Genomic DNA, 27345 nt, shown 5'->3' on the forward strand with positions numbered 1-27345 from the left:
TGCTAGTGGCAATACTTTTTTAAATTTGAAAAAAAAAGAAAACCAAGGCGCATTCATTAAAGGTGGTGGCACTAGACCAACAACAATATTTTGTACGTTTGATTGTCAACGAATAGTATTGGCAAAGTAGAAAGCAAAGAATGAATTCGCCTTGTTTCATTCTGGACTGACTAGCCACATGCACTTGGCGAAAGAAAAGAAAACGTATCTGGAAGTTACTTCGGTCCGAACAATTCTTACTGACTATTTCATAAAATTGTTGCTTGCTTATACCCCCTGTATTCTAGTGTAGAAGCATGAATTTCGCCCGGTTTTCGAAGCGCTGTACAAAGGAAACAAAAAAAATTTACTATCCATTTTTTTCATTTGTTTATTGATTACACTGTGCGACAGTGATTTTATACTTTTATGGAGACCTAGTACAACTTGTAGGTATAGTAAAACTAAGAAAAATGGTATAGGAGAAATTTCCAATACACCCCCAAAATCTCGTTTTATGGCCATAAAACCGTTTTTCAGTAGGTTGATGTGAAGAATCACTCCTAACTTCGCCAATTTCCATCCGATTTCGAATTTGTTTTTTTAGTTCGAAAGAACAAAACCAAGCCTTTTTGACAGTGTGTTGACAATTTTTCTTAAATGACAACTGACGAGACTGTAGACGGAAGTATTTGGAATTTTTTTATTTTTTCTCTATTTTTTCAACTTTGACATATTTTTTACGATATCATCCGTTATTGAGGATTTTTTTTAATACACTACTAATTTAATTTTGCGTCGAATGAGTTATATTTGACTGTAATTGAATTAAAATTAAAAGAGTTGTGTGAGTTTTAAGATTTTATTTTTTTTTTTAACTCCGGATCTGGCGGCTGGGCGCTTAAAGTTGCGTAGTGTGCCTTTCGGGGATAGCCTGAGACAGTTCTCCTGCTTAGATCGCGTTTCTCTCCTCCACTACATCAGCAGTACTAGATGGCTGTAGACGGTTTTTCTTACATTAAGTTTTGAAAATTTTCGTATGGTACCCGTGGTACTCTAGCCATTTAACTCACCTACCTACCTAATCTGAATCTTTAGAAACTTTTCGAATAATCTTAGTAAAATAAGTGCCAATATTAAGCATCTAAAAATCGGTTGGATTTTTAATATATTTTTTCTAACGTGCTTTTGCACTTTAATCCATATAAAAATGAACATCTTGTGGAAGAAAATGCGCAAGATTGTTTTCTAAAAATCAACTCAAGTTTTTATAAATTTCACCTATGAAAAAAAAAACGCAGGAGCCATCACCAAAATTTATAAAATCAACGAGCAAAATCTAGAAATGTTTGCACCACTGGGTGCTTTCCATACATGCCTAGTGTAATGTTTTAGTTTTAATTGTTATTATTATTTTTGTGTACAGATTCGAGTTTTCGCGCAAACGAAGACAATTTTTCAAATCATTTCTTCAATTTGGTAATTTTGTTTTGTGTTAAATATTTTCGTATAGTGGCATCCCTGCATTAATATAAACTCTATTAGTTGCTTCTTTATTTCGAAATATTGCTAAATATATAGTATTTTTGACCTTTGTGTGGGTACAATATTCATCTTTTTTATATGTAGTTTAACTGCTCGTTGCTAATTAGGCCTTATCAGCATGAACATGTAAACAAAGTAATCCAACACATACATACATCTATGTGTGGCCATAAGAATGCATGTATATGTATATAAATTAACTTTAATCCACGCATTACTAGACCGGATCGATCGCCATACGAAAACTAAGTTGGAAATTTCCACCCCTGCATTTAAAGTTTATTTTAAGAGATTTTCGGCACCATAAAAACAATTTTTTTTTTCATCCTCATACAAACCTTCGATATTCTTTTTTTTCTGTTATAACTTGGTTATGTAACATTCCATGGTGAGCTCGGAAGCCGTTTTTACATATGCATTTGGGTTAGTTACCCAGAATCGGATGTCAAATATCAAAGTTGCAATTAAAAGGCCATTTCGTCGGTGGCTTAACAAAAAATAGTTTTTATGGTGACGAAGTATTCCCAACATAAGCTTTAAATACAGTAGTGGCCTTTTGCAACTTTGTTTTGCAACCCAGTCTAATGTATACCTAAATAATTATACTCGTACTTTTGCCAACGCAAATTCTGCTTTATTTGTATGCACCCAGTTGCGTATGTATGCATAAGTTAATATGTGTGCACTTTGAGCTCACTTCGCTGCAATCTCTTCTGCATGCCGAAACATGACTGAAGTGATTTTCTAACTTTGCGATTTCCTCAATGACTTCATACTATAAATATATTTTGGCTGCTTGCCCAGATCTTCTGTCTAGACATCAGACACTTTGCTTCGTTCAATGCGTCACTTCGGCATATTTTGAAAATGTACTGAAACTACTGCGGCAAGATAGATATTTCAACGACATAGAGAAATTATATGTTTGTGGTTTGGTGAACTTTTTCTTAGAATTTTTGACGAGGTCCACTAGTCATAAATTATATCATCATGATCGTAATATGTATACGTATTATGTCATAGTGTAGCAAATAATAAGTGCTAATTTACTTCGTTAAAAGTACGTTCAGACATGCACCTTAATTGCGTAATTGATATCGTACCGGAACATCAGTTTGGGTACAGAAAGGAGCATGGAGCACCTGAGCAGTGTCATCGAGTTGTGAATGCAATCAAATGGTACTGTTGTGCAGAATTTCTTGATGTACAGCAAAAGTTTCATAGAGTTTGGCACGCTCGTATTTTAGCTTCCGGCTCCATATTTTCTATTTATTGGAATTGATATTGAATTGGTCGAGCCAAGGAGCACCTACAGATTTGCTGGCTTCTAATACACTCAGAGTGAAAATCCCATTGTATTTAAAGTTCTGGAAACAGGGTAGATAGTCAAGGGGGAAAGGAGAAAAGTATCAGAGAAAGAGATAGGAAGGAATAGAGACAAAGACAAAGGTCTTGTGAGAATTTTCCAGATTCTTTGGTAAATTTGTAAATATCCTCAGGTTTTAGAGAACGAATTTTACTAATTCTCACGACATCGGAGCCCAAAACTCGTAACCTTGCTCTAGCAAAGGCAGGACACTCACAGAGAAAGTGCTCAGTGCTAACCGCCTCCTCCAAGCATGACAGGCACACTGGGTTCTCAAAGATTCCAATGGTGGTTATATGCTGACCCCATGGGTTGTGTCCTGTAATGATACCGACCACCAACCGAACGTCTTTCCTTCTAAGTTTTACTAGAAAGTTTGACAGTTTTCTGTTCGGACTTGTCACAAAACACTTTGCACTTCTGCAGCGTTCTAGACCGGACCATCGCTCTTTATGTAAATTGCATACATAAACGCTGATCCAATCCATGATTCCTGCGGAACTAATTCCGATTATTGGCTCTGGCCCTTGTGGGGGAACCGTTATTCCACGGTTGGCCAATTCATCGTCAATTTCGTTTCCTTGAACACCGGAGTGTCCTGGAATCCATATAAGTGCAAGCCTGTTCTGTCTTGTGACAGAATTAAGCTTTTCCTTATATTCTTGAACAATCTTTGAGGTTTGCTTCGCGTTCTCTAGGGCCTTCAGTGCAGCCTGACTGTCACTGAAATCTCCTATTTGTTCCCTACTCCATCTCCTCTCGATTATTCATTCGGCTAATTTCCGTTTTGAAAAGGCTGCAGTGGGAAATTCGAGTAAATTTGCAAAAATCAGTTCAAGCTAATTTTGCATTGAAAAAGAGAGGCGACGACTGCCGAAAAGTTTCACTTAATTGTTTCGAAATCCCTCAAAGTGATATAGTTAAATATCTTGAAGGTCACCGTGATCGAGGACTAAGCCAGAAAGTCCACAACAAAGAAAAGCAGAAGTAACTTAAAAGTCAAACTAAAATAATGTATTGGCTTTCAGTCGAAATTTCCAAGTCAGTATTGAAAACAAGGTGCGCCTGAACAAAACTATGTAAAAGCTTGTCTGGACTTATGCTGTTCCTGCTATTCCACTTTGGGGTACAGCAAATCTGCCTAAAATTAAAAATTGTACAAAGATATCAATCGAAAAGACTTCGCTCTATTGTTAGTTCATTACTAATGCCGAAATTCTTAAAGATCTTAGAGCCCATTTTATAATTGATGAAACACGAAAATTAAGTATTAGACAGTGGGAGTGGGTGGATATGGAAAATGGTGGACATGAGTGAACCTGATGAAAAGTGTTCATAGTAGTGGGTGGAAGAAGGTGCATGCAGAAAATGGTGGACATGTGAAGGTAGTGAACCGGCTGAAAAGTGGGCATGTCAGCAGCAGCAGGAGTGGGTGGAAGTGGTCTTTACCAGCTTTAAATTTGCTAGACAATAGTTTAACTTATAAAGACTGGAAAGATATCATATTTTAGATCTCCCAGATTAATTGTAAACAACATATCTTTAGTAAAAAAAAATATTCACTTTAAGAATTTTATAGTTAGTATACATATAATGGCTAGCTCATTGGAGACCAGAGCTATTCCTGTTAAAAAAATAATTTTAAAAAATTTGATTATCTTCTCTGAGAAAGATTGCAAATAATAAGCTAATAAAAAAAATTACGTAGGAATTTTAAGCGATCAAAACCGTAATTGAGTTCAATTTTCCATAGAGGAATTAATAAATTGTGCAATTAGTACCCAATAGTCACTCCGCTGGGCCATATTCGCCGTTCGCCGGAATGCAGTTTATACGAACAATCGAATGTGCATGTTGTTGTTGTATCAGTATGTATGTCTATAGAATCGATTGATTACTAATATGATGACTCGAGCGTACGTGTTGGAATGTGTTTAGAGAGAAAAGTATCAAAGGCAAAGAAAACAGCGAGCGATAAATTGAATGAATTCCTTGATATTAGCAGTATTATTAGATAAATAGAACAACAACAAAACATGTTTTTGGATGGTTCTTCTATTTCGTTTGGTCGTTGGATCTTTATTCTCCCTGGCACTTTAAAATGGCATAGAGGGAAGCTGCTGGGCTGATGAGCTCGCTAGACAGGGAACCCTGGAGACGGTTTCATCGTCTGTATTAGTACAGCAACAACAACGGTTTCATTGCAAAATGAGAGTATTGGGGTTCTCTTGAGAACCTGTGGTCTGCTCTTGAAAAGATGAACCTCGCGGTAACTCGGCGAGCGCTGGGCTAGTGCGCAAACGTGCAATGTCGCGCGATCCTTCTGGCCAAGGGTAGATCGGAGTCGCTCGAGGGAGCATCTAAGACTAACAAAGCTGCAGCTGTCGAACTTGGTTCCTTACCGGACATGTCTGTTAGGCGCCCATGCGTTCTGCAGAAGCTGTCTGGAGGATGAGATGAAATCAGCTCAACACCTCTTCTTCTTAGCTTTTCCGCTCTCGTTGGGCAAAGATTTAGACATCTGGGCTCTCACTTGCGGGTTTATATATCACACATCTGGTGAAGTTCATCAAAAGTAAATTAGCTACCGTTGGTCTTCATCACCTAATCCCAAGGAACCTTATTTCTCCTTTCCCCTGTATGGTATCATAACGGACGAATTTTAAATATTTGTCCAAGTGGGCGCCTCGCAAAGGCAGCCATTTATCCTAACTTAACTCGTGGTTTCATCTGGTTCCTCCTTACAAAGTGTGGCTTTTGTTCGTCGTGACATGACTTTACTTCTCAATTGCTTACATAGTCCATATTACAGCTCTTGCAAGAGGGATTCTTTGTCGGATTTCAAAGCTGGGTCCCAAGCAATTTCATTCATCTGCTACTATAAAATTTTAACTCTCATTAGGGATGCGAAACGCCGAGTGCGCTGACTGTTTGATTACAAGAGATACTCCATCCCGTCGATTATGAATGTGTGGCATAAGGAGTACTGGGATAGGTCTGCCCATTTGATCAAAACAGCATTCGATTAGGTATATATCCGAGCTACGCAATAATGATGGCAATATTGCAACCTTATTGCTTGTTACTCTCTTGCTGATGCTGATCTGATAATCTGCTGCAGTATTACAGAAGTTATTTTGAACAAAACGTGATATTTTGAGGGAGTTAAAAATATTTATGAAACTTATGACTTATGAAATCACTGATGAGACAATGGAGAAAATCCGTGACGAATAAGCAACAAAAATTCCTTGTAAGTTGCGACTATGTTGAAAAATTCAGAAGATTAATTTTACCTTTTTCCGCTGCTTTTGTCCTAAGGAACCGATTTCTTTTTCAAACCATTAAAGTCCAGTCGACACATAACCTAGAACTTGGTCCTAATCGAGCCTAATTTTCTGGTAAACATGATGAATAAGCTATTTTGAATAATGCGCGAAGCACATGGAAAAGGAAGGCATCTCAGATAGCCAGATGAGACACCGGACCACTTTCTGTGCGTCTGCCCGGCCTTCGCTCGAGTCAGGCTTGAGGTTTTTGGCACTGATGTGTTAAAAAGCGACCATCTTGGCTCCTTGGAACCACAAGATTTCTTCGAAAGTCGGTAGATTTAAAGAAAATTAAAAAAGGAACCCAAGTGCTGTACAGTTTGTCCCGACAAAAAAAAAGAGAAAACCCAGTTTATTTTTCAAATTGATTCAGTGTGAATTTAGTGAAGTTTGCAATATTAAGAATAATATCACCACACCATCGCATTAGTAATTCATATAAATCCCATACACATACATACATATACACATATGTAGTTTAAATAATGGAACAACAGACAGTACCATACAAAAACCAAAATCAAATTGAAAGAATGGGAAACTGAAACATCTGTTGCAGCTGTTTCGGGATTGTGTACAAACTCACACGTTACTGATGACTGCTGATGGAGTAGCCGAATGTTTTTTATGAGTGAAATCTGTATGATAAATATATACAATATGTATATACATACATATGTATAAATGGAATATGGACGTCTGTTTGCTGCAACTACGGCAGTTCTCTTATTTCAAATACAACTGAACAAACTGCGAACAATTTAAACAGGATATCTGCATTCATTCAGTTCAAGTAAATATACCCATAGACCCTTTTTGGTATGACCATTTTAGTCTTTATTATTATTTGTTGATTGGACAACAAGCAAGGTGGGCAGGTAGTTCTTAACACATACATACATACATACGTGTACGGAATTAGCACGCGACTGATTCGAAATTTTTTTATTTTTTCTTTTGGTTTACGGCGGCTAAGTGCATTGACACGCACTGCCGAAACTGAGTTCTTTGCTGCATCTTATTTTTGATGTGCATTGCAGCTGCTAACCTCTTAGCATGCGCTACAATTTGCACTTGTTACGAACGCTCTGAGTGTGCGCTCTTTGTATCCTACATCTTGGTCTCGTTTGTATTCCATCAGCATTACCTAATATTTCTGGTAGTTTTTATGCTGCTACAGCTACTCACTACTTATAATTAACCTGAATAAATAATAAAATAAAATAAATTTTCAATTGTAAAAAATCGGCCTTGAATATTTTCTTGAAATTGAATTCTTCTTCTTAATTGGCGCGATAACCGTTTACGTGATTTTGGCCGAATTTAATAAAGCGCGCAAGTGGTTCCTTTCTCGTGCTAACCGGCGCCAGTTAGACACACCAAGTGAAAAGCCAAGACCTTTTTGACATTCATCGGGAGACCCTTACTACCTTCTTAAGCTCCCGACCCCCGAATGCCGTTATCGGAGTCCAACCACCACCTATTGCAGACGAAGAGCTCCAGCTTCCCCGAGAGTCCCGCGTAACCTTGGCACAATTACGTTCTGGATACTGTAGCAGGTTAAACTCCTACCTATCAAGAATCGGCCCCGACATACCAAACATATGTCCGGCATGTGAAGGCACCCCGCACGACACTAACCACCTTTTCACATGCCCTATAAAACCCACTCATCTAACACCTCTCTCCCTCTGAACCCAACCCGTCGAAAAAGCTAGTTTCCTGGGCCTACCGTTAGATGAGCTAGACGAAGACGACCGGTAACTACACTACACTGACAGGACGAAGATACTGCTACAACAACAACAACACCAAGTCCTTCTCCACCTGATCTTTCCAACGCAGATGAGGCCTTCCTATTCCTCTGCTACCACCAGCTGGTACCGCATCGCATACTTTTAGAGCCGGAGCGCTTGTTTCCTATCGGACGATATGACCCTGCTGCATATATTTGCCATTTGTAATTGCACAAACCGAAATTCTACTGTACTGCAAATTTAGTTTTTGTACTACTGCTATCACCTTATATGAATTCGCTTAGCAAGGTGAATTCGATACAGCACCTTTTTGTTGCCTTGTTTGTTTATTTCTTTACATTTTTATTGAAATTTCGACATACATACAAACAAACCATCGAATTGCAAAAGCAAAATAAATGTAAATGCAGTTGTTGCTCCACCGAAGTCACCTTCTATTAAACTCGCCAAAGCTTCGGCTATGAGTAGCAGCTGCGTTCGTCGAATGTATTCGTTGAAATTAATATAACGAATATCCAGTGTTGCCAACTATTCAGTTTCAAAAAACAGCAAAACTTGGAAAAAAGTGTTTTACCAAGTCGCATTCATTAAAGGTGGTGGCACTAGGTCAACAACACTGTTCTGCACGTTTGATTGCCAAAGCAAAGTATTGAACAACTAGAAAACAGCAAATGAATTCGCCTTGTTTCATTCTGTGCTAACAGCCTCATGGACACGGCGAAAGAAAAAAAAAACTCAGCTGATTTACCAACACCACCTTTAATAGATTCGCCTTGCGTTTTACTCCTCCCAAATGTTGGTGTTTTAAACCAGTGATTTTTTTTCTCTCAACGGTTTGTGTACACCAAAAGCAAAAATAAACGTGCAATGTATAATATAATTCAATAACACTGACTTTCTTCGTTCATTACGATTCTATAAAATACAAAAATGTACAAGTTATGTCACAAATTAATTTCAAAGTCTACCATTTCTGTATAATTTGCAAACTTGTTTATATTCGATGTGACAATTGTGACTTACGTATTATAATTGTCGCGGCAAGAAGTTTACTTTTTATTGGAGCAACGCAATTTACTGCTTTTAAAAGTATTACTTGTATTGGAAATGTGCTTAACTTCACTACATGTTTTGACGCTTTTTCAAAAAGCAATAAATGCAGTGCTTGAAGCATAGGTTGGCAACTATGCGAATATCACACTCGGTATTATCGCTGCTTCACTCAAGTTCGGCCAGCTATTCGTTGATTGTTCGTTGTTTGACTTAGTTAAAGTTATTTTCTATTGCGCACAAAATTTGAGAAATGTATTAATGTAAAATTGTACTGATGAATCTATAAATATTATTTACATTTGAAAAGCAATAAATAAGTTATATGCTTTCTTGTTCAAAACCGATTGAATATAACATCGTGGTACATCGTGCAGAAATATTTTAGCTACACTGGAAGTAAAAAGACTTGGAGTTTTTCGTGAAAAGAGAAAAACTGTCAAGGTGAGCGTGATAAAATGCATTTAAATGTGATAATTGTAAATATGTTATTTATTAAGGTGAATCAGTGCACCATATTTGTTTTTCATAATTAAATAGTCAACGCTACATAATGTGTCTGTAAATAATTAAAGAGAAATGTGAAGTAGTATATACATATGTATGTACATATGAACATGTATGACTTCACAGAGGAATGCCGTATGTATACAAACTGTTGTGTGTGTGTGTGCATTTGTAATATAAATGAGTTGGCAGCAGAAAAACAAAACGTATTTGTTAATCATTAGGGGTGTACGATGTTTTTGGTAACTCCAGTGTAATTTAATGATGGTTTGCAACTCGAAATTTGGCTCTAATCAAATTCCCAAGAAAATAAATTTAGAATATTTAAAGAATACCTACCGTTTCGCTAAAAAATCATACTGACCTTTTTATGCTGATTATAAAGGATTAAACTTGCCATTATGATCAGACAGTGTTTGGTTGGCGGGCCAAGGGGGTGGCGAATTGTCACACCCACTCAACCAACGGAAGGCATTTGTTCTACTTTTAAAATTTTGGTTAAATTTTCCATTACTAGCATGATGTATTTGGATGGAAGGCTTACTGAAATAAGGCAATTGTTAACTCAGTAAGCATAATATTTTTGAAATTATTCTTTTATCGAAGACCAAAGGTAAATTTAACTTTTTTAAAAACCACAAAAGTTCTATCGACCCCATTGCTGGGTTGATTGGGTTTTTTTTTCTTTTAATGAGCGATTCACATACAATTTTATGGCTGTAACTGAATTAGCATTGATGTCGCTACACAACCAATAAAAATCTACGTATGTGCAATGTCATAATCCATCCCTAATGATGATTGGTAAACAAATGTACACAAGTCATGAATTGGACAATGTGATAGCGGTAGAAGAACAAAGTTGATATATATTTAGTTTTTGCAATTTGGTGGGTAAAAATTTCAATTATAATGTTAACAAAACAACGACAAAAACATATCACTTTAATATTAAAACCACCAAATGACAAAAAAAAGCAATAATTGGTTGTACGTTACCGGAACGACCCGAATTTATATTCATTTCAGCAGCATTGACCCAAAATTGAAGGGAAATGTTTTCTGCTCTAACATAATGAAAAAATAACGCACCAAAACAGCTATTCGACTGGTATCACCATGTATAGATTCGTCTTGCATACACACATATTAGAACCAAAATGGCGCCTAGCACCTACAGGGTTGCAATTGTTTAAATTAAATTAAATCACCAACGGCTGATCGATGAATAATACTGGCTGTGTATTAAAAACTTAAAAGCTATTTTATAAATATACTTGTATGTACAGTATTACTGTTATACAGTGGACCCAGAGAAAACTAGCAACACTCAAAAACAAATTTAAGAAAAAATCAAAAAATCATGACTTTTGAATCACTTTAAACTGCCATAATATAATTCTAAAATAACACACTGGCAGATACAATTGTCAAGGACATTTCCGTTACACCAACAATCATGTATACATACTGGTACAGAACTGGCTCAGAACTTGCTTCTCAAAGGCATCACCACTTCAGCAACAGAGATCCTTTTATACTTTTATTAAAAGATGCCACTGAAGATAAAATAAAAAAATTTGCACTAAAGGACACCGATCTCCTCCGTCGAATCTTATCCAACCCACATCACTAGCTAACCGAAAGCCTCTGCTGCTAGCGCTGCGTTTACTTGAGTTTACTAATAATTTTAATATCATGTAAGCTTTTAAAAATAAAAAATTAAATAAATAAATAATATAATTCTACAATTGAATGTGCTACAAAAATGCAAAGAAAATGCTGTTAACTCTTTTTAGGGTCCAGCGATTGCGATCGAATTGCAAATGACAAATAATTCCAGAAATAAGGCAAGGTTTCGTAGTGAAATTCTGCTAACTCGTTTGTTGGTCTTACTACCTTTGTTCGACTTGAAATTTTGCTCTTCTCCTTTTACGACTTTTTTATAGCAATTTTTAATGAAAATGTATTATGCTATATAAGTGTCTTGGAAGGTCTCTTTATTGTCCGAAAACTGTATAAATATTATAAAAAATAATAATTATATGTGTATATAATATAAAATTTAATACAAATAAAAATACTCGAACAATTAGTCAGAATTTGTTCATTTAAGTTGTTGATGCACTGTATATAATATGCACATGTTTTTGTTTTTCAACAAATACATCATTATCGCTTATGCCCAAGTATTTATTTCCGGTGAACGAAAAATGTGTATAACGCTGCACATAATTCGAAAGAGGACCGGAAACCCCAACAGAGTGAACAACAAACTAAAACACAAATAGCAAAAAAAGACAGGAAAAAGGAAAAAAAAGAAAACAAAAACAAAATATATTGAAGATACTTTACAATTAGTGGTTGTGAACAAGTCCCGATGAGAAGAAGCCAAAGAACGATTTAAAGCGTCAAGCCAAGCGTGCACTGTGCCAAAAAATTTAACTCTTTCCCTAAGTTAGCGGAACGGCACGTATTTATGTATCACTACCAAAATATAAGAAAAATATGAAGGGGCGTGAAGTTTTCAATTTACTATGAATATTTCTTTCAAGCAAAAATAAACACACATTTTTCTTGTAATGAGATAATGTAAATAGTAACTGCTACGAGTTTTCATAAAACAAATTGAGCGCTAGTGGCGAATTTGCATACTTTTCTTAACCCTGGATCACTAAAATTTCGCTAATAGACTACGCACGCATGCAGTTTGGCGAATTGGACATATTCCCGTCACACCACCTCACTAACAGAACTTTCATAAATAGTAAACTTTTTTTGATCGGCGTATCCATGCTGGATGTTCGCGACTACATACAAACGTCATTATGATCTTAGTCGTAAGGTTGTCAGGTCATATTATTAATAATGTCATTATATTTTTGTCTGTCTGAAATATAAAAATATTCTTGTTCTTAATTTGTAGCCTGTAAGACGAATGGTTAGTGACAGAGTAACACTGATTTAAGTTTAGTATTCTAGGGTTGAAAAAATGTCTTATAAGCGCTTTATTCGCGGGTTCAGTTTTGATATTTTCATTATTTGTTAATCGCTTTTAACTTTTTCTTACAATATTTTGATTACCCTCTTAAAATACGTCTCAGATATCGCCTAATCAGAAAATAATAATAAAAATAAAATGCTGCACTAGATTGAATCGGTAAATTATGTTTTTCTTCACCTCAGTTTTTCCCTGCGGGGTACTTGCATAAGCAGGTACCTTGGTTATTGGGCATATACATACATACATACATACATATATACTTGTATACCATTACGAAATGTAATAAAAGAAGTGGTAAAGCGGAAGCTGGTATAAATTGTAAAATTCTTTATATCCGCAATTAGTTTTGAGCTTACTTTTTACAACTCATCCGTTTCCGTCCCCTTTAGATATTCGGTACTAAGATAAAAAAAATCTACTACATGCTGCAATGTAATATTTCCGGATTAAAGTTAAAAAAAAAGAAGAGGAAGAAGAAAAATTCGTAAATTTATTTCAGTTTACTTTATTCGGCTAACATTATGGCGTGTCTTCAGTGCTTTTACCTTAACAGAGAATTAAAAAGAAATAATAAAGAAACTGACTTGTTTAATGTGCCGCGATTGGCTGAACTTTTGCACTCATTTCTATGCCGCAACCATAGTTTGTTTGCAATCGGTAATTTTTCACAAAGAGAAAGTCTAGTCACTCGTAAGTAATACACATTGCAAACTTTTTCTTTTGCTGTTTTATTTACTGTTAACTGCAAACATGTTATTGTGTTGCTCAGCAGACCAAACTCCTTGTGGATTCCAATTTTTTGGTCGCAAATAATGTATACTTAGTAAGGGGGGTTTTAATTGGAATAAAACAATTTTGAATTTACATACAAATAAGGAGAAATAAAAAAAAAATAATAATTGGCGCGTACACTTCTGTTAGGTATTTGGCCGAGCTCCTTCTCCTATGGGTCGTGTGTGTCTTGATGTTATTCCACAAATGGTACAATAACAAATGGAATACAAATAAAAGACGGCATAGTTTATTATATGAAGTTTAAGGTTCCCCTGCTTTAGAAGCTTCAAAAAATCGTTTTTTTTTACATAAATGTCTTCCCAAACTATCCAAGAATGTGTCCTCAAAATTTCAGAAGCAAATTCAAAATGTTTTCGGAGTTACAGTTACGGTTTTTTATTTTTACGATGTTTTCTAATGGGCGGGAAAGATAGGGAAAAAGTTGAACGTCCTATCGAAACGAGATAACATTGATTGTATTCGGAATTAAATTCTCTTCTAGTTGAACCTAGAAAACCTTAAGAAAGTTATGATTAACCCACTTTTTAAACAATCTAAAGTGAATTTGTTTTTCCAAAAAAAATGATTTTTTTTTTTAATTAGTGAAAAATTGTCGAAATTTTCGTTTAATTTTCTGGGTTTAACTAGAAGCTATACTATGCTAAAATAAAAATCTTTTTGGGTTTTTGGTTTCAGATGAAAATTGCGACTTGCATTTTTCCCCCCGCACGACACATGCATACTCGAGGAGCCTTGGCAAAATGCTTGTACCAGGCATTATATGACATATATTTTAATGAAAAAATTTGAGAAGACTGTTGAAATATAAAACAATAAAACCTGAAAGTTTCGTTTCAATCGAATATTTGTTTCCTTCCCAAAAAAAATTCACGAAAAAATCGATTTTTTGAAGCCTGTAAAGCAGGCTTCCCCTTCAAATGTGGAGTTCCTCGATATTGTGAATTAAAAATCGATTCTTTGCACACAATTTTCATCACTCTTTCACACAAGGAATGTTAAAAATCTCGTGGTCAAAATATTCTCTGAGCTCTCTACCTTCCATAACTTATTAGATTACAGAAGTACAGTTTAAAAAAATTTCCGTTCAAATCATCAATTGTTTGGCTCCAAAATTATCGTTGATTTTGAATACTTTTTCCCCTGCAGGTTGCACATTTTCTCCATATAACAAATGTAATACATTGTTGTGTGGTATACGGAGAAAATGATCAAAAGTCAACAATGATTTCAACCATAGTTAAGGAGGAACACCACTTTGATTTTTCAAAAAAAATCGATTTTTTTTTTGTTTTGCATTTTCTTAAAGCAGATATATTCAAAAATATGTAAACAAATTTTAACTTAAAATCTTGAAAATTGACGAAGTTATACCCAATACAATAAGTGTAGGCAGTGAGTTACAACGGCCAATGAAAACTTTAAATGCGTTTTTCTCAATACGACTTCTCGCTGGCCTCCATTTCTCGAAGATTTATGAACCGATTTTAATTTTTTTTTTTTAATTTCTTTTTTTTAATTTTTGTACATGTACTGGCTACATACTTACATAGCCGTATGAATTAATATTAAAAAATTAATATTTTTTTCAAGCCTTTCGAAAACAAAAAAACGGTAAAAACACAAACTCAGTTTTCAAATCTGCACCATTTTCTCAAAAAAAAAATTAAAAAAAACCGCCAAGTACGACGATAGTCATTGATGTATATAGTAGATTAAGAATTTTTTTGGTTGATTGCTTTCAGATGATTTTTCCCCGCTGTATCGTGGCCACCAGGGCGCATCAGTTTTTTATGACGCATTAATATTAATAAAAATTGCAGTTTTTAATATTTTTTAATAAAAATTTGTGTCATTATAGTTAAATATATATATGTGTGTTAAATAAATTATAATTTGTCCGATCCTCAAATAATCATCCCTACCTATAAAAAAAAATTCATGAAAATCACTTAATTTTCACGCGTTCATAGTGGTATTCGCCCTTAACTAAACTGAAATCAATGTTACTCAGTCTGTCTGTATTATATTATATAATATTATTTCTATTTAACTGTTTATGAAAGTTCTCTCAGTGAGCTGGTGTGAGGAGAATATGTCGAAGTCTATTTAGTCGAATGTTTAGTAATCCAGAGTTAAGCATTTTGTTATACAAAAATTTATGTACTCTAAAACTGCACAGCCAGAAATTATTCTAAAAATTCTGGACGCAATTTTGTGTGGTTTTTTTCCAGTATGAACTATATTTTTATAACAAAATAGTGGCGTGTTTATAAATTTGCAACGGGGTGTACGAATTAAAAGTGATTAGGCCAAGTATATTTTGTATTAATCATACTATTTCAGTATTTCCACGCCCTTCCACCAATAAATGTAATAATAAAAATTCGAGAATGGGGGTAGATATTTCGCAATCCAAAGAAATGCACTTATAAACAACGAAAGCAATTAAATCCGTATCATATGACCAGACAACTAAGTTATTTGATTGCAATGCTGTAGTGGTTGATAGCGATTTTCGATTGCATATACCACCGTGAGTTATTTTGAAATATAAATCTATATACACATAATATGCATATGCATATTCTTACGTCAAATGTTTTCATATTCTATATAAATATTATATAATTACACTAGACCGAAATTTCAGATATTTAAAATGGGCTCGATATTTCTGGCAAACAAATTGTTGTACTCCGTCTCAAATTACACTGTGCGACAGTGAAAATATACTTTTATAGAGACCTAGTACAACTTGTAGGTATAGTAAAACTAAGAAACATGGTATAGGAGAAATTTCCAATACACCCCCAAAATTTCATTTTATGGCCATAAAACCGTTTTTCAGTAGGTTGATGTGAACAATCACTCCTAACTTCGCCAATTTCCATCCGATTTCGAATTTGTTTTTTTAGTTCGAAAGAACAAAAACAAGCCTTTTTGACAGTGTGTTGAACATTTTTCTGAAATGACAACTGACGAGACTGTAGACGGAAGTATTCGGAATTTTTTTATTTTTTCTCCATTTTTTCAACTTTGACATCATTTTTGCGATATTATCCGATATTGAGGATGTTTTTTAGTACACTACTGCTATAGTAAATTTAATTCTGCGTCGAATGAGCTATATTTGACTGTAATTGAATTAAAATTAATAGAGTTGTGTGAGTTTTAAGATTTTATTTTTTTTTTTACTAATTTGGTATATAGGCATCGAAGCATGAAAATGATAACAAGTGTCATTATAAACACATAATATTTATTGGAGTATTGTGCAGTGCAGCATTGTACGGTATGGTACGGTGTAGTACACAACGGAACTGGTTCCAAACTTAAAAATGCATTGGAAACGGCTCTTTGGAGTTTAGTATGGTACGGTACATTTGTCATTCTCTTCATCAGTTTTAAATACTTCTCTGTAAGAAATTCGATCATCATCATTCATCTGAAGTCGTCATCAACTAAATTCCATTGTTTAAATCGAGAAGCGAGCGTTTCAGATTGTCTTCCCGATAGAAGTAAATCACGAGAAAGATCCTGAAAATCTGAATTTGATACAATGTGTCGTTCTGAAGACTTAGAACCAGACGGAAAGTACTCTTCATCATCAGGTTTATTGTTATCAGTTTGATCATCATCAGCAATGAGTTGAACTTCCTTCAGTTCCTGCAGTTGAGTCAATCATATCGTCCAAGACTACGGGGTTCTTAACAATTGCAACATCAGCATACTTTATGTGCTTTCGAGCTTTATAATGATGACCGTTTACGTCCGTTTTATAAAAATAACAATCATCTGGTTTATGATAAGAATGATGATGCCACATCATCAGAGAATATTGAGAAATTCGACTTTTCTGGCAACGTTTTGATTTATATCTCTTGAATTTCAATGAAACAAAAAATAAAGCTTTGACGTTTTAATAAGGTTAAATTATAATAACAAACTTCTTTTGTTAATCAATGTACAGTGTGAACTTTGGTACACTTGGGAGCTTTTCCATATTTCTATTGAAAAAAAAGTGTGCTATTGTGCTACTCCAATAAATATTATGTATCTATAATAACGCATCAAAACACGTCCTAATTCCCATTTAGCGTAAGTTATACCTACATACCAAATTAGTAAAAAAAAAAAAAAAAAATCTTAAAACTCACACAACTCTATTAATTTTAATTCAATTACAGTCAAATATAGCTCATTCGACGCAGAATTAAATTTACTATAGCAATAGTGTACTAAAAAACATCCTCAATATCGGATAATATCGCAAAAATGATGTCAAAGTTGAAAAAATGGAGAAAAAATAAAAAAATTCCGAATACTTCCGTCTACAGTCTCGTCAGTTGTCATTTCAGAAAAATGTTCAACACACTGTCAAAAAAGCTTGTTTTTGTTCTTTCGAACTAAAAAAACAAATTCGAAATCGGATGGAAATTGGCGAAGTTAGGAGTGATTGTTCACATCAACCTACTGAAAAACGGTTTTATGGCCATAAAATGAGATTTTGGGGGTGTATTGGAAATTTCTCCTATACCATGTTTCTTAGTTTTACTATACCTACAAGTTGTGCTAGGTCTCCATAAAAGTATATTTAATTTTTTTTTTTTGTCACACCGTGTTATTTGATAAAAAATACAAAATTATTCATATGGAAATGGAATGGTGTAGAGTATTTTTTAATTACTCCATCTTCATTTATATGCTGATCTTCTTTAGCAAAACTGCTGTATGTAGACAATATAATTTTATTGTTTATTTTTCGGTGATGTGCATATTTAAATTCAGTAAGGTTTTTCGTTTTATAAAAAAACACTCAAGTGGCCCAAATTTTATGGGAAAGTGAACGAATCAAAAGCTCTTCCTTCTTCAGTGGAAAAACTAGATCCTCAAATGACAGCCACCTAACCAAAACTACTCCAAACGAAAATAAAAACGGCTCAGAGAAGGTAACAGAAATGACTAAAATCTCCAATTTTCTGCTTGCTAAGCGAAAAATTTGTTTGTGAATGCAAGAAAAGAGTTATGGAATTACAAAGTCCCAATTTACACACAGAGACATCTGGTATCTCCCGGAAACTAACTTTTGATGTTTCATTCGCGGCCACACGGCAAAATCGGCGAAATTGTTTTCGACAACATTCGTTGCTTTTGAAGTTTACTTCTCTAGCATCTTTTGATATTTGGATATTTTGCCGTGATTCTTGTAATTTTATAAAGTAAAGAAAATAATTTGTTAGTTGTACTTTCCATAATTTTGTGATTGAAAGTGGGGGAAAGTATCCTGATGGTAGAGTTTATGCTGAAGCTGTAAACAATAACCGTCTTACTGGTTCGGATATATTCCACAACCGGCGAAAATGTAAATGTTTCTATTATAGCTAACTACTTGAGAGTTTCCAGGTAGCTTCCTAAAATTTAAGTTTCTATCGATTTATGTATACAACCTTTTAAAAAGGATCTTCTAACAGGACGAAAAAAGGCCAGACCCGGTTGCTCAAAAAAGGTGTCAAACGGAGAGTTAGTCTTCAGTCAACAGTATCGATCGTGACCAAATCTGCTATATCTATCTTACTTAAACCCAACTCGCTAATAGCCAATCTTGCTCAGTGACTTTGTTATTTTTTTACAAATCTTTCGTCAAGCAGAAACCATAATTTCAGACGATTACTACATTTGAAGGAAAGTGCGGGCTAGAATTCAATCATTCAAATATTCTACACAACATTTGCTGTTTGGAACAGGACAGTATTGGAGACCATTCAAAATGAATGATCTGTAAAAAACGATATTTCAACCGAAAATAACGAAACAAACAAAACATATGTATCTAATATTTGAGCAGAGGCTTGGTTTCGTAGCGCTTGCTTTCATTTGGCACTTTCTTTAACGCAAAATCAAGTCCTAAGCACAAAAACAATTCTCACACCAGAAAGTAAACTCAGTGAGAAATGAATCACAAACTATCCTTATAATTTAAACACACAATTTATCATACTTGGATCCCAACAATACATGCAAGGTAAATAAGAAATTGCTTCTCACGTACTTCAACCGCCACATCGGCGGTAATAGGAGCGCAAAGCTAGAAACCACATATACTTACGAGGGTTGTTCAAAAGGTTTCGGAAATTTATTAATTTAGTGTAGGTTTTTTTTTCTTTTTAATTTTCAATTTATGTCAATTCATTTTCGGAGATTTTTCCGAAACTTAATTTTTCCAAATTTTCAATCAAGTAAGTTTGACCTCGGTTCACTATTTCTAACATTGTTGAAGATTGGGGATGCTCATTTCGCTCTTTTTTTTTCTTCTTCGTTTTCTTAATTGGCGCGATAACCGCTTACGAGATTTTGGCCGTGTTTAACAAAGCGCGTCAGTCGTTTCTTTCTCACGCTAACCGGCGCAAGTTGGACACACCAAGTGAATCCAAGTCCTTCTCTACCAGATCTTTCCAATGCAGAGGAGGCCTTGCTCTTTCTCTGTTATCACCAGTGGGTACCGCATCGAATACTTTCAGAGCCGGGTCGCTTGTTTCCCTTCAAACACATCACAGCCAACGTAGCGCTGGATCTTTATTCGCTGCGCTATGTCTATGTCGTCGTAAATCTCATACAGCTCATTGCCTGCAATACTCGCCGTCGCCAACGTGCAAAGTTCCCAAAATCTTGCGCAGAATCCTTCTCTTATACATTCCAAGCGACACTTCATCGCTTTTCGGTCCTGCCAGAGGTTAAACCCGTTCGTTATTGATTTTATTACACCAGTTTACCGATCCCTACAAGCGCGATGAGGTTGTTGTTGTTGTAGCAGCTTACTGAACCATGTCAGTGCATGAGGTATAATGATACGTGAATTGGTGGTTAGTGTCGTGCGGGGTACCGATAGACCGATGCCAGATATAGACATAGGGTCGTGTAAGGAAGTGTAAATAGTATTTGAATCGTAATTGTGTCAAAGTAACGCGGGTCAATCTGCTTAGTGCTCTAATTTCGTTCTCTGTCATCATCATCGGCTACCCTGCATGTCCCGATGACCACGATTTTTTGAAAGGTGCCAAGAAACAAATATATTTTTCAATTCTGGTCGCATATCTTTATGACTAAAGTTTTTACTAAATGAAGCAGGGTGACCTTCACAACTCCATTTCTCCGATAATCAAGACTGATCCTGAACGGGTGTGCATTATGGGAGAAATAGGAAACTGATGAATCATAATTTTACGGACATTTGTGGTGCATATATCAACACTTATTGAGAGACCCTCGTTCAGAGTATTCGAGATAATACGAGAAAACGGTGTCGTCTGTTGTGACTGTTAAATGTCAAATGAGTTTTGTTGTTTGTGTAGATAGGAATTCCCAGAAATTTCAATACTGAATAATGATTAGAATGAAAAATTCTTTCGAATTCCCTCTTACATGCTCTTTCACACGCACATTATCGTCGAGCATTCATAGTTTCAGCTCAACTCTAATATTTCCGTGACCATTAGGTGCACGTATTGTGGCGCTGGCGACAGCGGTCTTTTCCTTTTATCACTAACACAATTGATAGTAGTATAATTTCTCATTTTCATGCTGCATTGTTCGGCACTTCTCAATTGTTTGAGATTTCCCAAATAATATAACGCCCAGAACAATCATCGATAGTATGGGCGATCGATTGTATAGGCGAATGCTGGACATAAAAGTTAGAATTTACGATAGTAGCTTCGTCTCACTCCACTTTTAGGCGCTTTCACATCCTCTCTTCTCCCCCTCAACACGACGCACATACACTCTCCCAGAAAACAAGAACAAGCAGACATTTATGATACAATCAACAAAATCGAATTAGAAGTTAGAAGTAATGTAGAGTTGAATGGACGGACAGACGATCGAACGTACGGTGATCGGCGTTCGGCGGTCGGTCAACCCAACCAGCATCCAATTTAGGAATTTTGTTGCTTCAAGCCATGCTGTTATGGCATTTTTTGCATTTCATTGATCTTTACCGCAAAGCAGGGAACCCTGCAGGGCAGCAACGGAAAAGTGATCGATAGCTCACGATCTTCGGCTTACAGTATTACTGCCAGCACACATGCATTTATGCTACTACGCCTGCGCCACTCATGCCTTACAACAGTACACACAAATGAGAGCGAGCGAGGGAGCGAACAGCTTTAAAGAGAATTACTGGTTCATTCGTTCGGTCGCTTGCTCGATAATTTTATGCTATGCTGTGTCTGCGCCTGTGCCGCTATGTTGAGTGCATTTCTTGTTATCTGCTCCTTTTGTATTTAGCCTTCTTAGTGTTATTGTTGTTGGTTTTGATGATGATGATATTGTTGTTGTTATTATTTTTATCATACTTTTTTCAATGCCGTTGCCTTATGTTGTGTATGCATAGGACAATTGCTGTTGCTGTTGTTGGCGACAACGTCGTTGGTGATCGCTGCATGATTGCATTTCTTGGAAGGACGACTCAAGAATGTTTTTGTTTTTTTAATTTTTCATTTCGTTCGCCTTGTTGTTATTTTTTTTTTATTTTTTCCTTCAGCTTTCTTTTATACTCATACACTTTATAAATGATTTTTTTTTTAATTTTTTAAGTGATTGTGTGAATGCATTCTTTGAGTGGTTCTTTAGCTCCCATCGGACAGGGCATATAATTTTTTGTATACCCGCGCGCTTTTGCTCAAGGGTATTTTTCGTAATTTTGTTCACCTAATGGTTGTGTCTAACAGTACAAAAAAAACCAAAACCAACTATTGAAATAAAGCAGCGATTTATATGCCAAAATGCTGAAAATTATGATATAAATTGTTTGAGCCATGTGTGTCCGTCCGTCTGTTCGTCCATGCGCATGATAACTCGAGAAACGACTGTCGTGAGAGCGATAAATTATAACTCTAATTGTCTGTATGAGTTTCTTTGATTCCAAAAATGAATGAAAACGACCCGGATTTACATCCGGCCAAGGAATGTCACTCCAGCAGCATTCCCGGTATGTAAATATGGAGAATGTTTATGATGCTACAACAACAACAACGGCAAAGGAGGCTATTTGAGAATGTTTGTCAAGGGAGTTGGTTGCCATGAAAATTAATTGACTACTTAAAATGTTGGTACACCACCTAAGGTTAGGTAAATACTAGCAGTGTTTTGTGCTCTTTTTTCTGAGTAGGCAAAGACAAGGCTTTTTACAGGATTGAGTGCAACACTGAACAATTTCTACGCCGTGGAAAGGCGGGCAACATTTTTTTAAGGAAACCAAACTATCATAGCAAAAATATACGCGGTGTATTAAGTTTGGTCTGGGCCGAATTTAGAACTTCCTTACTTATTTTATCTTTTTTTTTTACTGGAGTCACGATTGTTGTTGCTGGTTAGTGTTATATTCCCTGTTGTTGTTTTTGTTAATGTTGCCTGTTGATCATGTAAATGGATCTCATGCACATACATACATACATACACATACATGCATACATACATATGTATGTGCGTTCATGTGTTTGTGCACTGATATCTAGTAGCACCGCATTCCAATCTCAGAATGAAGCAAACTTGAAACCAGAAATAAGACAACGAAGAATTGAATTATTCCCACAGAACAGAGCAAACTCGAGAAACTCCAACAAACATACGCATTTTAATAGGCAAACATGCATATCATACTGTATGTACTCGCGCACATATACATAAACATATTTTGTAGTTATGTTGGTATGAATGTATGTATGTATGTATGTATGTTAACAGTGTTATGCTTCTTCGGTATGCAGAAGCGAGTATTACCTGGTGGTCGATTGCTAGGTTAGATGACTGGCTCGTGGCTTCTATGCTTTTGCCTACATCAGTTGCAAGTTGCTGTGGGTATTCTCCGATTTCTTGGCTAACTCGCTGGCATTCAGAGGCCGCCCAGTGCGTTGCCATGCTCCATTCTTTGTACCCTATGCTGCTTTTCCAATAAGAATCTAACTTTATGTTGGTGTACCAGCATAACATTACAACAACATTAACCGACCACGAGCACACATCCATACAACTGCATTTGATGTCGCCAGGTAATTCGAATGTAACTAGACAAAAAAAAAAGCATGAGTCTGTTTGAGAAAAAAAGTTGTCTGACTGCATTCCAATTTTGTTTTTTATTGCAGCTATGTTGGGTTGGCCAAGCGGATATTGTGGCGTTGCCAGATGATGCCTAACATTTGAGTTGGTTAAGCCTTTGTAATGTTTTGAGATTTTTTGGTATTGTTATAAGGGGAATTCGTGTATACTAAAATGAAAAAATGAAATAAAATTAAAATTAGACAGGACAATGGAAAAATTTCCAAATAGACGGTAGTTTTCTTGATTATACTAGGCCAAATTCGGGTTTAAAAATGGTTTGAATTTTGTTCTGAAAATAGTTTATATTTATATAAATCGAATATTAACAACTAGCTCTTCTGATTAATTATAAAATAATGCAAAATTATACATACACAGGCACATATACATAAATATCATACATAACATATACGCTTTAAGGCGAAGTACTACCCCAGAGCCCGCAAAAATGACTAACTTTTGATTTATTTTGGAAGTATGGAAACCTTTCAGCAGATGTATTTAATATCTACAGATTGTATTAAGAAATAATATTTTTTATCACTTGGGTCAATCTCATATCGAAATCGCATATTTTTAAGACTCGTTCTCGAGCGAACGGATTCTCCATGAACAGTAAATAAAAAATTTATATTCATCAATAAAGCAAGCTCTAGAAAAAAAATTTTGCTAGAAGATATAAAGCTTTAAAAAAATTGTCTGCTATAGGATATAAGGATTTCCATCACTGAAACCTAAAAAATACGAACGATGGCCTTAACATGTGGACGCACTGAAAGATCAAGAGGATTCTGGCGACGCTGTCTGCATGAGGAAATAACTCGCAGCGACCTCACCTGGACTCAATTGATGCAAAATGCATGCGCTTAAGCAAATATTTATTTATTTTGTAATAAAATATAATTATTTAATAGAAAAGTGATTGATAATTAATTTTGTGCCACCTTGCTTAACAAATAGTTATTAAAAGTTATCTTCATAGAGAAGTGATTCCCTTTGTTAAATTCCTCTTAAGAATTAGACAAATTTGTGTCCTAGGGCGCGAAAAAAACTTGGATATTAAACTCTTCAGAGCCGAGTGCTTAATTTTTTTTTAAATAATTTGACGTCTGTTTAAAATTTTAGATTTAATTAATTTAGATAATTTTAAATTAGGTAATATTAAAAATTAGAGACTTAATAATTCTTGTTTAATCGATTATATTTTTAAATTCCATCTTGTTCTTCTGGTGTGGGTTAATATTTAACATGAATTAATGCTGCAATGAATGATTAAAATATTTATTGGAAAAATCATTGAACCGTTCTCGAAAATTCCTTTCAAATCTTTGTTATGTAGATTTCTACCTACATAAATCCACATACTTGCCTGCTTCGGACCTTTTCTCTCTCTTAGCTGGCAGCACTGTCACCCCTATTACTGCATGCAATGCTATTATGTTTTCCAAATGCAGACATTTTATTTTTGGCCTCTTCAATTCGGTTTCCGCTGTAGTCTCCTTGGTCGGTTTTGGCTTCGTCTCCGGTGTCTGCACGCTCGTCGAATCACTAGTGCATTAAGTCTGGTGCTGTCAACACGCACGTTCTACATACAACATAGTCAAAGCATAAAAACGTGAAAAATATTTAGTTTGAGTAGCGTTCAAAAAACTTTTTGATTTTAATAATAATTTGAAGAAAATTGTGTTGTGTAAATTATTTTTGTTCTTGTTAATTGTATTGAAACTTACGAGTTCATATTGACCTGAAAAAAAAGAAAATTCAAGCAAAAGAAAAATATTCGTATGAACTGTTCGTGAGCATTCGTGAACCGCTGTGCAAGGAAAATATTTGCTTAATTGACAATTTAATTTGGATTGCTGTAGCAGCTGTTAGTATTTAATGTAAGTGATAAACGAAGTATTAAAAAAAAATTATATACTAATTAGTTTTATTTTTTAAAACGATTGCAATATATGCCGCGTGTTTGTCTCCCTTTGGTTTTCTTGTGTATGTAAAAGCCACGATTACTGTTTTCATAATTGAGAGCGTGTGTGTGTATGTCCAAAAAGTTTGCTACCGCAAATGTAAATATTATATATGAAAATCCAAGTTACTGTTTTGACGCACAGAAATTAATTTTAGCTTTCAATTCCCTAACCACAACTCAAGTTGATAACCTTCCATGGAAACAGAAACATATGTTTCGTGTTTTACATCAACACAACTCTGTGGTCGATAATGGCTGCGCTTCTAAATAAAACTTATTATTAATTTACCATATTTAAAACGCATACGAAACAAATAGTGCAACCAGGGCTGCACTACCACTGCCCTTTCAGTGGTAGTTAAGGTACGATTTTCATTATAAATGTAGTGATAGTACGTGTAAAAAAGTGTTTAGTGATATTGCAATTTTTTTCATATCACTAAATCTTTAATTATAATGGAATTCATGTATTAAGTACCACTGAAGAGGTAGTGAGCAGAATGCTTATTATATTTATTTTTTAGTGCAACCAATCCTGAATACAAAACTGACTTCTGCTATTTCCAGAGTTGTTTTTACTGTGCAGCTGTTTACATATTTTTTTAAAGTACACTGTTGCTTAAACATTTTTGCTTTACATGCTTTGTAAGCAGTTCATATGTATGCATATAAAAGCTCTGAAGAGAAAAATCAATTTACATTGATTATGTATATGTGTATGTATGTGTTTAACAATAGCAACATTGTAACTCCGCCGTGCATTCATTATATTAATGCATCAGCATCACACCAACAGCATACAGATTAACGGTAACACCACCGCTTTACTCATTTCGCATTGTCGTTCATTCGAGAGCGGCAATAGCAGTAACAGCAGCAGCAGCAGCGGTGGCTTGACCAATGATTTGTACCTTTGGACTCATCACTGCTGGGCAGGCATCTCCTATTTTCTGATAAAACGACCAAACTCTACCCATATATCCTCTACAATACCAAGCTTTACAACATTATCACCGTAAATTTTGAATACATCACCCCGCTAAGATTTCAGCTGCTCAAAACTCCTTAACAACTCGTTCTTGTGCACAATTTTTGGAGCCCATAGTCACATTTTTCGCAACAATTTTGCTCGTACGTGCTCATTAACTCGTTGCTTCGTTAAACTTGTACTCGTACATTTCCACTGTGTTAGCCTTCGCCCCCGCCCCCCTCAAGGCTTGCTGTGATGGAGAGACCAATGCATTGTTGGCGTCTGCTTCTGCTCATGATGAGTTGAATTATTATTTCTGTTTTTTTTTTCGTCGCGAGGAGGGAAAAAACTTCTCTTGCACTATTGTTGTATGATTTATATACATATATGCATGTGCATGTGCATGTATATAAATATGTATGTATGAATGTGCTCTGCTGTTGGCACCACTAACAATAACATCATCGAGAACTCGACTTTTTCATATTTCCATTGATGGTTCTTGCATTGCATCGCTGGCTTCGTTGCCAGCTCTTTATGGTGCATATGAACCAACTCGCTCAATCGTCACTAGCGAGTTCACAGAGTGTTTTTTTTCTCGATGCAGAAATTCGTTCAGCGTGCATGAGCGCAGCATTTGTTTTTGTCGTTGTGTTTTTATTTTTGTCTTGCTGCCACTTCAATTGTTTTGCTGTCGCTTGTTTTTCTTGTCGTTGTTAGTGTTGTTTTTATGTTGCACTCAAATAGTTGTTTGACTGCATTCCATTGAAACTTTCTCACAGTCTGCTGCAAATGCCCCCAAGTTGTTGGTTCGTTGGTTCGGTTGGTTAGCTGGTTGGTTGGTTGATTGTTTGTTGGTGATTGGTGCCTAGTGCCGAGTGCATAGTATATTGCCCAGCGACTGGCTTGACTGACTTGGTTGTTTTGGCTTTGGCTTTCGTAGTCGTTTTTTTCTGTTTTTTATTTTGTTTTTGCTTGC

General features: G+C 35.4%; 1 protein-coding gene across 4 annotated transcripts in view; it reads left to right on the forward strand.

Annotated features, from left to right (window-relative positions):
• LOC129243098 (death-associated inhibitor of apoptosis 1) overlaps positions 1-27345 on the forward strand; it is a 73944-nt gene that overhangs the window by 39561 nt on the left and 7038 nt on the right. The window contains exon 1 of one of the 4 annotated variants that reach the window (XM_054880219.1): positions 9220-9470. The exons of 2 other annotated variants lie outside the window; for them this stretch is intronic. The gene's annotated coding sequence lies outside the window, so the exon portion shown is untranslated. Of the gene's footprint in view, positions 1-9219; positions 9471-24969; positions 25311-27345 lie in introns of those variants that run through there. One more of the 4 variants, XM_054880220.1, reaches the window with a different exon arrangement.

This window comes from Anastrepha obliqua, chromosome 3, assembly GCF_027943255.1.
Source record: "Anastrepha obliqua isolate idAnaObli1 chromosome 3, idAnaObli1_1.0, whole genome shotgun sequence".
NCBI classification, from domain to species: Eukaryota; Metazoa; Arthropoda; class Insecta; order Diptera; family Tephritidae; genus Anastrepha; species Anastrepha obliqua.